Consider the following 14,002-nt stretch of genomic DNA (forward strand, 5'->3'; position numbering starts at 1 on the left):
TTGATATATATATGCTAACATTATACGTAGAGGTGAGAAATTTAAAGTTAAAAACCTGCGTTCAAGTGAGAAGTGAAGAAATAAAACCACAGATGACATAATTGTCACTGAAAATTTGAAAAAATTCTGTGGAAAACTCCTGGAAATAGTAATTAAAACAAGGCTGTAGCAAACAAAACTAATATGAAAAAAGCAATTGCTTCCCTATTTACTAGGAATTAACAAGTAAAATTTAAAATTAAAAACATTATTACTGGGCTGGCAAGATAGCTCAGTGGACTAAGTGCTTGCTTTGGCAAGTGCAGGGACCAGGGTTCGGGCCCTGGTCCTGCATGCTACATCACCCCTGCCCCCGAGGTGTGCTGAGCCAGCAGCTGAGTCCAGGCATGGTGGCACACACCTGTAATCTCAGTGCTGGGGAGACTAAAAACAGGGGGATCACTATGAGTCCGAGCTGCAAATGGGACCCTGTACCAAATACATCAATGAGAAAAAAACCCAAAAACATTATTACTGATAGTAATCCCCCAAAAGTGAAGTATCTTAGAGAATGCAAACACAGTACATACAAGATACAAATAAAACTGTAAAGTCCTGATGAAAGATACAAAAAAAAATAAATTGACAGATGTTTAATATATATATAAATATGAAGACACAATATTTTCTTTTTCTTTCTTTCCTTTTTTAATATTTTAGGGAAGGGTCTACAGGGTGTTCAGGGTCTCACTACTCGATCAGACTTGTAGTGATTCACCTGTTTACAGCCTCCCAATACTGGGATTACAGGGGCGCGCCACCACGCCCAGCCTCAATATTTTCAAGATGTGAGTTCATCCCAACTTTATCTGTAGACTCAATTCAGCTGCAAATAAAACCTCAGCAAATTATTTTGTGCTTATCAACATACCGATTGCAAAGTTAACATGGAGATACGAAAGATCAAGAACAGTGCACTCTTGGACATTAAAGAACAACATCAGAGGACTGATATTATCCATCTTTAAATCTTAGGATAAAACCTAATAATGAATAGAGGGTGACACTGATGAAAAAATAGACAAACTGATCAGTAGAACAGAAAAGAGACCACCGAACTCGGTCCATATAGCTCTATAGCAAAGGAGCAAAGACAATACAATGAAAGTAAAATCAATAGTCTTTTGAGTATGTGAAGCTCCATATATATATTTTATAAAGTGGACCTAGATATACTGTTGACAAAAATTAATTTAAAAGGATTTGAGACCTATGTGTAATTGTAAAACTATGAAACTCCTAAAAGATAACACACAAGAAAACCTAGATGACATTGGTTCTAGCAATGACTGCATATGCAACACCATCACCCATGCCTTTGTCAAAAACTGTTACAAGAATCAGCAATCTATATGGGCCAGGGAGATGGCTCAGTGGAATAAGCACTTCCCTGGCAGGCACAGGGGCCTGAGTTCAGTCCCTGGTTCTGCCCCTCCTCAAAAAAAGAATCAACAATCTGGAATTCATAAAATTTAAAAACTTCTCTACAAAATAAAATGTCAAGGGCTGGCCAAATACCTCAGCAGAGTAAATCACTGACAAGCATGTGCAGAGGCCAGGGAGGTTTGATCCCCGGGCCTGCTGTGCCAGCCCCGCCCCCAGTGCACACTGATACAGCAACTGAGACTGGGAATGGTGGTGTGCGCCTGTAATCCCAGCTCTTTTATTTCTTTTTTTTTTTTTTAGTTTTATTGAGAAACAAATAGCAATGAGACAGTTTCAAAACAGGTAAGTAGGACAGTTACAATAATTAATACATTGCATATTGTTGCTTTCATAGTAGTTATTCATAGTACAAGATGCAGACATGATATCCTGTCCAAACACAGTACAAATCTTTCTCTCATTGAATTAAGAGACAGTAGCTGTATATTTACCCTAACTATTTTGCATATACAGATACAAAATGGTCCTTTATTTATATCCCCCTTTTTGTTTAGTTTTGTCAGAGATGGTATTTTATTGCCATTTAAATATTGTAGGTGCGTAAATACAGCAAAATAATCCAATATAGTCCAGTAGTCCATAATAGTAGTGGGTTATCCATAGGACTGGCAATGTCAGAAATTGTTCACTTGAGCCTTTTACAGCTCCCAGAATATTAATATGGCTTTACTTTTTATACTTCATTTTATACTTTTCTGCTGGATGGTTAAGACCAAGATAAAGCAAGACCTATATAACGAGAAATTGGGAGGCTATAAACAGGTGGGTCACTACAAGTCCTATCTAATAGCGAGACCCTGAACACCCTGTAGACCCTTCCCTAAAATATAAATAAATAAATAAATAAATAAATAAATAAAGTAACAGGGCAAAAGAATGAGAACAAAAACCACAAACTGGGAGAAGATATTTACAAAAGACACCTCTTGTAAAGAACTGTTACCTAACATAGTACACAAAATAGGGAATCTATCAACCTAATTAAAATATGGGCCAAAGATTTTAACAGATAGCTCACAAAAGATCTAGAATGACAAGTACATGAAAATATCAACATTAGGCAACTAGAAGTTAGACAAACAGTGAAATAGGACTGCATACCTGTTAGAATAACCAAACTCCTAAATATCCAAACTCCTAAACCCTGATAATACCAAAGGTGAGTGAGGGTGTGGAACAATACCAATGCTCATTTGCTTTAGGTGGGAATGCCAAACAGCAAAAGCACTTTGGAAAACCGTTTGTCATTTTCTTACAAAACACAGTTACCATATGCATTCACCTTCTTTGATATTTATCCAAGAGAACTGAAATATCATGTCCACACAGCAACCCGCGCAGCCATATTTATAGCAGTTTTATTCCTGATTGCCGAAATTTAAGAACAACCAAGGTATCCTCTAGCGAATAAGTGGATAATTAAATGTGGCACATCCCAACAGTGGGAAATTATTCATTGCTAAAAAAATAAAAAGATGTAGTATGCGCTACCAAGCCATAAAAAGATGGAAAAGTTTTATTTTTTTTCAAAACTGATTAATAGGATGGTTTCAATAATTAATACATTGTACATTGTTATCTTCTTAGTGGTTATCCCTAGTACAAAAAGCAGACAGGATATCCTGTCCAAACACTATTAGTACAAATCTTTCTTCTCATTGAATTAAGCGAAAGTAGCTGTATATCTATCCTAACTATTTTGTATATACAGATAGAAAATGGTCCTTCCTTTGTATCCCCTTGTTTTGTTTAGTTCTGTCAGAGATGGGAAAAAATTTAAATGCCCACTGCTCAGTGAAAGAAGCCAATGAGAATAGACCTCATTCTATATGGTTTCAAATACACAGCTATCTGGAAAAGATAAAATTATAGTGAAAAGATAAGGATTGCTGTAGTTTTAGGGAAGGAGGGATGAATAGGTAGTGCAGTGACTCTGTACGATGATAGAAGGGCAGATATATGTCATTATCCACTTGTTCAGATTCACTGAACACAAGCATCAAGACTGAATCTTAGTGTAAGCTACAGATTTCAGGTGCCAGGGTAGAATCACAAATGGCACATCACTGTGCCACAGGATGTGGATTGCATATGTGGGGGAGGGAACAAAGCTGTGTGGAGAGTCTCCATGTTCTCTGATTAAGTTTTCTGTGAACTTGTCTAAGAACTTTTAAAATGAAATGGTGACCTTGAGCAAACTTGCTACTTTTCTAGATCTCAGTCATCACACTGATAAAATGAGCATTGGGCTATGCACGGCTGTGCATGCCTGTAATTCTGGAACTCATGAGTGTTACTGATAAAATGAGCATTGGGCTAGGCATGGTGCTGTATACCTGTAATCCCTGGCAGGATTGCAAGTTAGCACCCTGTGCGTTGTGAAACATAGTAAGACCTTGTCTCAATATTTTTTAAAAGGTAAGCAAATAAACACAAGGGATCTGGGGATGTAGCTCAGATAGTAAAGGTACTGAGTTGAAAGCCAATACAGAAAAGCACTGTGTTTGAATCAAATAATAGCATGGACCAGAGAAGTAACAGAAAAAAGAATCAAGTCAGAATGATTGCCACCAGGTACAGCTACTGTTGGGAATTATATGACTGGAAGAAAGTAGAAAGCTGCCTCACTAGCCTGAAAAATTTTAGATGGAGAATATTGAAGTAGGTATCCTTTGAAATTCTGTTATCAAAGTTTATAAGAATGTTCTTAGCCTGGAATTCTTCCTCATCCCTCTCCTTGGCCAATCCTGACTCCCCCATTGCCTAGTGAGTGCAAGACCACAGGCACTCTCACAGTACTTGTTCAAGTGCCAGCATCGCACTTGTGACTCCAAACCTAGTACATACACACGCCCCAAGACGTTACTAAACAGATGATTGAGATGCACCTCTTTTATACATTTACACCTCTACTACTAGTTTGTGAGTTTTTTAAGGGTCTGGATCTGATGCACTATAATGTGTCTATTTCTAGGACAGTATTTGAAATAAAAGCACCCAACAACTATTTCTTGATTAGTCAGAATATACTTATAGAGGAAACTGGTAAAGACGCCTGCCTTTGAAGGAAGAAATGGAGGGTTGATGGATTTTGTTCATGTATTACCTTTAGAATGAAACAGTATACTGTATACACACGGAATTTTCACTCACACATGTTGCATGTATTTTCTGTGAATATCAATTATACAACAGCTCTCCTATATCCACAGTTTCACTTTCTGTATATCATTTACTCATGGTTCGCAGTAGTCTGAGAATTTTTAATGGAAACCTCCAGAAATAAGTCATCTATAAGTTTTAAATAATATGCCATTTTGGACTGCGTGATGAAATGTGATGCCAGCCCACTTGGGGCATAAACCACTCTTTTGTTCAGGGCACCCAAGCCATAAATGCTACCGGGGTGTCAGTCACCGAGTAGAGTAGCCTACTGTTACAGAACTGCAGAGACTGCTCAAACAGCCCTTATTTTACTTGCATTACAATGGACTAAAGCAACAGCCAGCGTAGTGACGCTGGCAACTCCTATCTGCAGTTTTCAGAGATTCCTCGAAGGGCAAAGCGAAAAGTTCTCCACTTAAGGAAAGGAAATAATTCTGGGCCAGGGTTGCTCTGATTTGTAACAAATTATTAATCACTTACTGTGCCTAGTTTATAAATTAATATTTATAGATGTGTTTGTATATGGAAAATATATAGGGTTTGGTATTATCTGTGGTTTCTGGCACCAATTGGTGGGGCTCTTGGAACATATGTCTCATCTATAAGGAGGGACTTGTATACATAATTGATTTTTCACAAACATATTTGCCTGTAGAATGGAGATGTAGCCTTATAAATACCCTTCTACCTCTAAATACTTTAAAGACAGACCACACACACACACACACACACACACACACACATTTTCCTAAATAGAAAATGTTTTTTATTTATGCACCTATCATGTACTACACACGTGGATATACATACACAATTGTATATTTATTTTCATGAGAAACTCATTTTATATCTGCATATATTATATAAGGTGTTTTTAATGTCAGTTCATTACAATTTACAGTTTAATTTCTGGAATTTAATAGCAAGATAATATGGACTATAGTCAAGAAAAAAGAAAGTAAGGAGGAGGAGAAGGATTATTATTTTGAGTGGTTTAAGTAGATGTTCAAAATTTCTCATTATATGCATTTCACTCATGAGCACTTAAAAGCTCTTTGCAGCAATTGCTTTTACTTTGTACGTAATTCTAGCAAACTCATTATATGGCTTCAAAATGTGTAGTGGCTTAGGTACAGAAAAATCAGATTCCTTCTGTTGAAGAGAAGCATTGAAAGGGGGAAGGTTGGCCGAAAAATAATAAAAGTTTTAAGTTTATTTCAAAAATCTTTTATTTATTAATTTGTTTGGTGCACGGTTTCACTACACAGCTTGGACACATAGTGATTGTCCTGTTTCAGCCTCCCAAGTGCTGGGATTATAGGTGTGTACCACCATGCCCAGACTCAGTGGCCAGCATGGCATGCCCGGGCCAGGCCAGCAAGGCATATGGTACTGGTGATGGAACCTGGGTCCTTGTGCTTTACAGGCAGCACTTAGACCACTGAACTGCCTCCCCTACCCCCTAAACTTTAAATTTAAAATTACTTGAGAAATCTGAAAAATTTGACTTCATGACCAAGTATCTGGAAACCTACCAATGTTTTGTTCAGAATTTTACTGTGTGATATTTATAGTACTGAGAGGATGGTTAGATTTTATGTACATGTTTCCCCATATTTTGAGTAAGATATTTCAAAATAGTTCATTTAGATAAAATTTAATAAAAACAATTAAAAGCAACAAGAGAAAGAAAAAAAGAAAGAAAAAAAAAGCAACAAGAATGAGTAACTAGGGACCTGGGGAGATGGCTTAGTAGAATAAGTGCTTCCCTGGCAAGCGCAAGGGCCTGAGTTCAATCCCTAGTTCCGCGAAAAAAAAAAAAGAAGAAGAAAAGAAAAAAGATGAAGAATGAGTTACTTCCTTAAAAAAAAAAAAAAAAAGAGTTACTTCCTGATGTTTCCATCTCAACTATTTTACTTTAATTTCTTCACTTCCTCTCCTCCCCTCTCCTCTTCTTCCTTTCACCTTCATTCTATCCTCTTCTGCCTCCCACCCCTTCCCCATCACATACACAGTTGATTCATTTACAATTCTTGTTTGGTGTCTGACTTTTCTCAGACTAACTTTGCTAGCTGGATGGACTTACTTTTTGAGAAAACACAGATAAGGTTTTGGAACCTGAAAATAAGATTTTAGTACTTGAAAATAATCTACCATTTTCATTTTACATATTTAAAAAGCATTGGTATATATTCATTATTCATGTAAGTCCAGTCAACTCTCAATTATCTCTGGTAATAGAGAGTAAGGATAGAATGAACAGGTGAAATCTATTTCAGTCCCCAAACACAACTTTCAATCTCCTTCCATAAGTTCTTTATAAGACACAGTACCTCCTTTCCTCTCCTCTGTAGGCTCATTTCAATTGTGGAATGACCTTAAGAAAAACAACCCAAGAGAGAAAAAGAAGTAAAACATGCAGACATTTTAAATCCTCTTTCAAAATTAAAATGACAAATGAAATCTTTAACTCTAATAAAAGAAAACAAACTGGCATGATTTTTCTGTATAAAAGAAAAGAGAGTGTCACTTCCATGTAAAAGAGTTGATTGTCCTTTATTAAACTGTGCCAACTATTTTGCAAATTGTTTTGTTATTTATAAAGCCAGTTTCTTGTAAGAATAAACATGTATTAACCTTTGGAATAAGTTTCAGTTAGATTTCTAAAGGTGAATGTCTTTGTACATCTTATAATCTACAGAAGAAGAAGACAAGTCTTTGTTTAATAACATGATTCAATATAGAATTTACAAAGTCTTACAAGTATGTCATCTAGACTGTGAGCATAGAACAGGCTTCCTTGCTTTCTTTAACTAGCAATAATATTGACCTTTTTACTAAGTGTGAACAGCATTTATTTAAGAAGGAATCAATATGGAGCTGCAACTCCAAGGTCTTAACAGCTAATCCTAAAAAATATCACTCACTAGAGATTCTGGAGTGGACATTAGCATAAATGCAAAAATGAGAAGATCATGTAAACAAATGGGCTCAAATTTGTGTATAATTTTAATATTTGGCATTTATTGAACTAATAAAAATGGGAAGCAAAACTTCCAGATTGCTTTCATTTTCCCTAGAAGAGTTGCTTTAAATGCAGACTAAAATAAAATCCTCTTGGATGCATAAAAAGTACACTACAATTTAACACCTATTGTGCTGAAGGATGTCGATAGTCATTGATTGCTTTCTCTGTGAAGACCCAATGAAATTCTATAAACTAGCATTAACTTTGATGATACAAAGGGTCAGAATATTTTTAAACGTTATTGGTGTTGCTGCTTTCTTTTTCCCCCCTCGTCTGAAGAGCTTAGTTGGATGAGTGTTGTGTACAATAATATACTGGATCTGCGCTCCCCATCAGATAAAGGAAAGCAGAGGCAGTGAATGTGGCACCAAGGGAAAGCATGGCAGCCCACCTGGGTGGAGAAGTTAAATTCTATCTGTGATAATGTCAATGCAAAGTCAAATACTTAGAATGAGAAAAATGCAATTTTTCAAATTTGTCAAAATGAAACAAAATAGGTATGGTGTTGGATTCCATGGGTGGAGTTTTTCTAGCTTTGTAGTCAGAGGTTTGAGAAAATGTGTTAGTGGCCTGGCTAGAGTTTTTACACCCTGGGAAACAGGGTGAATTATATCTTTTTATAACAGATCATTCACTGATTTTTCCTCTGTTCCTTTACCTTTTTGAGTCTGTATGTTACAGCAGAGAGAATTTGGATCCTCTGGCCTTCTTTGAGTTATTCCAAGACACCTCCTACAAATGTCTTCTTGAGACAGAGGAAATGGCTTTAGGGGATAGCAAAATCCCAAAGGTAGGCCAGACAATAAAGAACAAAGAAAACACTCCCTCGTCTCCCATACATAGAGGTGTGTCTATTTAGAAGTCAACATTTGTCTCCAAGTGTATTATCTTCACATTGCATATGCCCCTGTAAACACTTTCTCTTGTTCTTGAATGAGAATAGTCGTATTCAATTGAATAGAGGCTCTTTAAAAAGGTGTCCTGTGTTTGGCTTTCAAGAATCTGGCCATTCTAGACAAAAAGGCACCAGAGGAGTTCTTATGATTTATCATGTCTATGATCCATGAATTAAAAGGCCTCAGTGAGTGAGACCATTACGGTTTATTGCTTCTAGGAGCCGAGTACTACAGAGTGTCCAAAGAGAGCCTGGCATTAGTGCTTGAACAGTCTAAGTCCCTAAATGCCGATTTGCCTGTCAGACTAAATTGGCTCTGAGAGAATGCTAATTTAAAAAAAAAGAAAGAGGGAAAATTTGTAACTATGGACTGAGAATCATTTAATTCCAGAAGCTTTAATAGAAATCCACATAATTTCAAGGGGAAACCATGAGCAAATTGTATATAAGCATTTATTTTCCATTTTCAGTTGACATGCTTTACTGTAGGCTTAGTAAGATTGAGAATGCCTACAAAATTACATGAAAGCACTCAGTGTGCTAACAGTATCACTTTCACTTGTTAGTTGGTTAAACAGCCTTGAAATTATAGATTTTCACAAAATCATGGTCTAAACGTTACCTCCTCTAAATAAATGACCATGGTTTCAGACTTGTTATCAGGTGGATCATCTATATGTTCCCTGGATTCAGCCCCATCTCTTCAGGCAAGCTGAAGTCTCAATTACGGCAAATTGCTAGTTGTCTATTCAAGTTTTTTCACATCTTTAGGAAATTCCTTTATTTCAGTTTGAAAGCACATCAGCCATCATACAAACATCACATATGGGAAGATTTTTCTTGTGATTACCATCAATCCCCTTGTCAAAGTTGAAAACCTCATTCCTTAATTCTGGATTACACTTTCCAGATCCTAAAAGAGCGGCTCAGGTATCTGTTTTCCTGAGCAAAGTTCAGCACACGTTTCCTATAAAGAGCCAGATGGTAAGTATTTTTTTGGTTTTGCAGGTCATAGGTCTCTGTTGCAACCCTTTAACTCCTCTGGAGTTGCTGAAAGCAGTAATAGACCAAATATTGATGAGTGAACATGGCTGTGACCCAATACAATTTTATTCATGGATAGTGAAATTGAATGTTATATAATTTTTTGTCATGAAATATTCTTCTTCCCCCACTTCAACCACTTAGATGTAAAATCTATTCTTATACCACAGGCTGTAAAAATCAAGTTGGCCATCCTTTGCCTACTTCCCTTCCTGAAGATGCAATCTCACAGTTTCTCAGTGTCATCCATTTTTTAGGGAAGAAGTCTTTAATTTTAATTCTCTCATTCTCTCTCTCTCTCTCTCTCTCTCTCTCTCTCTCTCTCTCTCTCTCTCTCTCTCTCTCTCTCTCTCGCTGAACCAGGGATTGAACTCAGGCCCTTGTGCTTGCCAGGCAAATGCTTATTCTACTGAGCCATCTCCCTGGCTCTCTTTCTTTCTTTTGAAAACCATGAACACATTTCATAGAGCCCTTTCTTGGGCTGGGGAGGTGGTTCAGGGGTAGAATAACTGCCTGGCAAGCATAAGGTCCTGAGTTAGATTTCCAGTACACGCCCACCAAAAAGGTTCCTACCATAGAGCCTTTTCTGTAAGGATGTCTGAAGACAAGGAAGGAAAATGAAAAGTCAGACCTTACTATGTATGGCGTGTCCTAACTTTAGTCACACAACCAAGGCAGCTGTGAGTTACAGATGTGCATCTGCTCTGGGCCACACTGCTGTTAATAGAGCATTAATGGAAGTCTTGAGTTTGCTTAGTAAAGGAAACAAAGAGAAGTACTTTTCATTTTATAGGTAGTTACAATCTCTCTCTACATCTGCTTGGTTTTCTCTTTTATCCTTTTTATACAGCGACTATACTTGGGATGGTCATCTTTATAATTGTTTCCTTCCATGATTTCACACATCTCTTCTTATATTAGTCTATAAATGTCAGAAGGAAGAAAATAGGTCTCATTCATTTCTTATTTTCAGGACTGAGCAGAATGTGTAGGTTAGTGTAGATGCTCATTTTTGTAGATGAGCAAATTAAGTTATAGGGCAAATCAATTTGTTTGGATTCAGTATAGGAAGATGACTTTAGATTTCCCTGCTCTCACCCTTACATAGAGGAAGTAGTGTTCCTCATTCAGTTGTCTTGGGCTAAGAATTTCCATGAGAAAAAGGAAAAATCTGCCACTGCAGATATTTTAGCCACAGTAATCACTTTCTACAAATTGAAGTACAAATAGAGATAGCTATTAACCAGTGGGTGGAAACAAGATGTAGTTTGCAGAGTGTGTGGGATGGTAGTAGAGTCCCCCTGTAGGTTGGACCTTTCTTGATGCTGCAAACTGGGTTATAAGTGGGCAGAACTATATGAAGATTCAAGTGTATAGGCGTTAATACAGGGCATGAAATGTTACGCCTTTTTTTTCACTGGCACTGTGTATGAGGCACTTCTCTGATTGTGATAAAGTACATCAAATGTCAAAACAAATTTAAAGTGATTTTAAGGACCTTGATTTATGCTCCTTGAAAATGCTAAGCATTTTATTGTATTGCACTTACCTATCTAAAAAATGGGTAAAGTAACAATTTAAATATCCTAAGGGCTATGAAACTATTTGGAAATAAGTCCTTTAGTTATGCAATGGCTCTGACTGAAGCTCTTTCTTGAAGTTAAGCATCATAAGGAAAAAAATCTAAGCCTACTCAATAAATCAAGAAACTTCCTATCAGATTTTCTTCAACTCACTCAGAAATGTGATTAGTAGAAAAAAAAAAAAGTGAAACATGTATTAAGTGCCTGCCATTCTTTTTAAAAGGCTATGAATTTGTGAGCTTCACAGATACACTTATCCTTCACCTGAATAACAAGTTCTGCTGCTCTGAAAGCCCAGCGCCAGGGCAGTTTTCCAGGTGGCCTTGGGCCAACCTAGTTCTTCCCCCTTCTTCCTGGACAGTGGTCCTTGGGTTACTCACAGGAAATATGTCATAAGATCTCCATTGGAGGCCTGACCCAGATATAGTACCAAATCCTATATATACTGTATTAGTTACTTTTCTTGTTGCTGACACAAAATACCTGACACCTAAAATTGAAGGAGGAAAGCTTTCGGTTTGTAGAGGTTCCATAATGTTGAATTTGCAGGGAGTCCATGATCTGCTGGATCCCACCAGAAATTTTCAGAATTCAACTCTGTGTGAGATTTAAACCTTTTTTTTATAGTACATTGTTATATTATGGGTGGTACATGGTGGAGGTGCAGCCATTCATGGAAGTGACAGACACCAATAACACAGTGAGAGGGAGGGAGGGAGGGAGGGAGGGAGAGAGAGAGAGAGAGAGAGAGAGAGAGAGAGAGAGAGAGAATAGAATAAGCCTCTTTTTGTCTCTTACATTGTATGCAGGCTACCCACTTTCTAGTGGGCATAGCACTCATACCCCTAATCCCATCCTCAGATCATAAATCCATCACATACTCTAGATTCAGCCATCTCTGAAAAGCCTGCCCCCTGTGACTGCACGAGGCATTGGAGGAACATCTAGACACAAACCATAACATATGCTATGTTGTTTTCTATACATGCATAACTCCAATAAACTTTAATTTTTAAATTAAGGACAACAAGAGATTAACAATAATTAACAAACTAAAACAATTATAGCAATGTACTATAAAAAGATGTCGAAAACTCATGCATAGTTGCATTTGGAATTTTTTGCTTAATAGGTATTTTCAGAAGCTATTGATCCTGGGTAACTAAAGCTGAAAAATATTTTTACAGTCCAGCAAGAAACTGCTGCAATTTTTAAGAACAACTGTAGAATGTGCTTGGAATGCAGCGCTCTGAGATATGGGGGAACTGGAAGGAAGAGTGGGGCTCTCTCCCAGCCCCCTCCTGAGAGAAGATGTCCTTTAACACAGTAACCCAGTGAATACAGTGAGCCTGAGGACTGCAGCCTGCAGCCGACAGGGGTAGGTGGGCTTCCGGGGTCCTTCATCTCACGTCCAATTGGAGTACTCCAGGTGAGACTGTGTCCGCCCGAGACAGATCTCCTGAGCCTTTGAGTTACTGGCTTATGGTGAATCTTAGCTTCTGGGTGTGCCTTGCTGCCTATGTGTAAGGGACATTTGCTTTACATAAATTCTGTGGATGATCGTTCTGTCTCTACAGACCTAGCCAGGTAGCAACTGCTAGCAACTCAGTGAGCACACGGTAAACCTTTTCTGCACCACCCTCTTTAAATAAAGCAGATCCCACAGTAGCATGTGTTCTATATAATCACAAACTAATCACAACTAGATAAAGTGAGGCAAGAGTTTAAGGTGAGGTAAAAAGGCAGCCCCCCAAGCACATTTCAGTTAAAACCTTGAGAATACATCGTAGCAGGGTCTATCTTTGTAGTTGTTCTTCCTGCTTCTACTTTTTTTTTGTTTTTTTTAGATTTTCTTTTCTTTTTTTCTTTTTTTTGTTCAGGGTCTCACTACATAGCCCACATTAGTAGCGATCCTCCTGATTTCTGCCTCCCAAGTGCTGGGATTACAGGCGTGCGCCACCGTGACCAGACACCATTGCCAGCTCAGTGCACCCAAAGGCGGGGCCAGCGCAGCAGGTGAAGCCAGGTATTGAAACTTGGCCCCTGCGCTTACCTAAGCAAGCGCTTAGTCCGCTGAGCTATACCGCCGGCCCTCCTGCTTCTACTTTTTAATCTTAAAATATTGTTTCAGCTTCAGTGTTGCACGGATTAGAGTGATGCTCTGACTTGATTAGTACAAGGGTGATTGATTACTATAGGGTGCTAACTCTGGCAGTTTCTGTAACATATACTGATACTAATATAATGTCACTAATAGCAAATTCTTATATAGCATTTATTATGCAACAAGCTATAGCATTGCTAAGATAAGCTCTGATGTTCGATAATTTGATATTAATCCTAAGGTCCTAAAAGACCTATTTTAGGTTTTTGTGCTTGGGTTGTCCTCCTCTTGACTGGACAGTATCAGGGGAAACCTCTAACTCCTCCTTACCAAAAGGCCCAGTTTTAGAAAATTTGATTTTGAAGGTCAAGGTGGTTTTTCTGAATGCAGAAGTCTGACTGGTATTTCTCTTTTTGGAGAGTTCCTTAAAAGATGGATGTGTGATAAAAAATTTACCATCAACTGGGCATGGTGGCCGCTGTTTGAAATCTCAGCATTCTGAGAGGTTGAGACATTGACAATCCCAAATTCAAACCTGGTTTGGACAACTAACTTAGTGACTTAGTAAATGAAAAAAAAAAAAATTAAAAAGGAGGCTGGAGTATAGTTTAATGTGAAATGTCCTGGGCTTAGTCCTCATTAACACACACACACACACACACACACACACACACACACACATTAATATTACCCTGGAA

The sequence above is a fragment of the Octodon degus genome, unplaced genomic scaffold, assembly GCF_000260255.1.
Source record: "Octodon degus isolate 3935 unplaced genomic scaffold, OctDeg1.0 scaffold00157, whole genome shotgun sequence".
Classification (NCBI taxonomy): Eukaryota; Metazoa; Chordata; class Mammalia; order Rodentia; family Octodontidae; genus Octodon; species Octodon degus.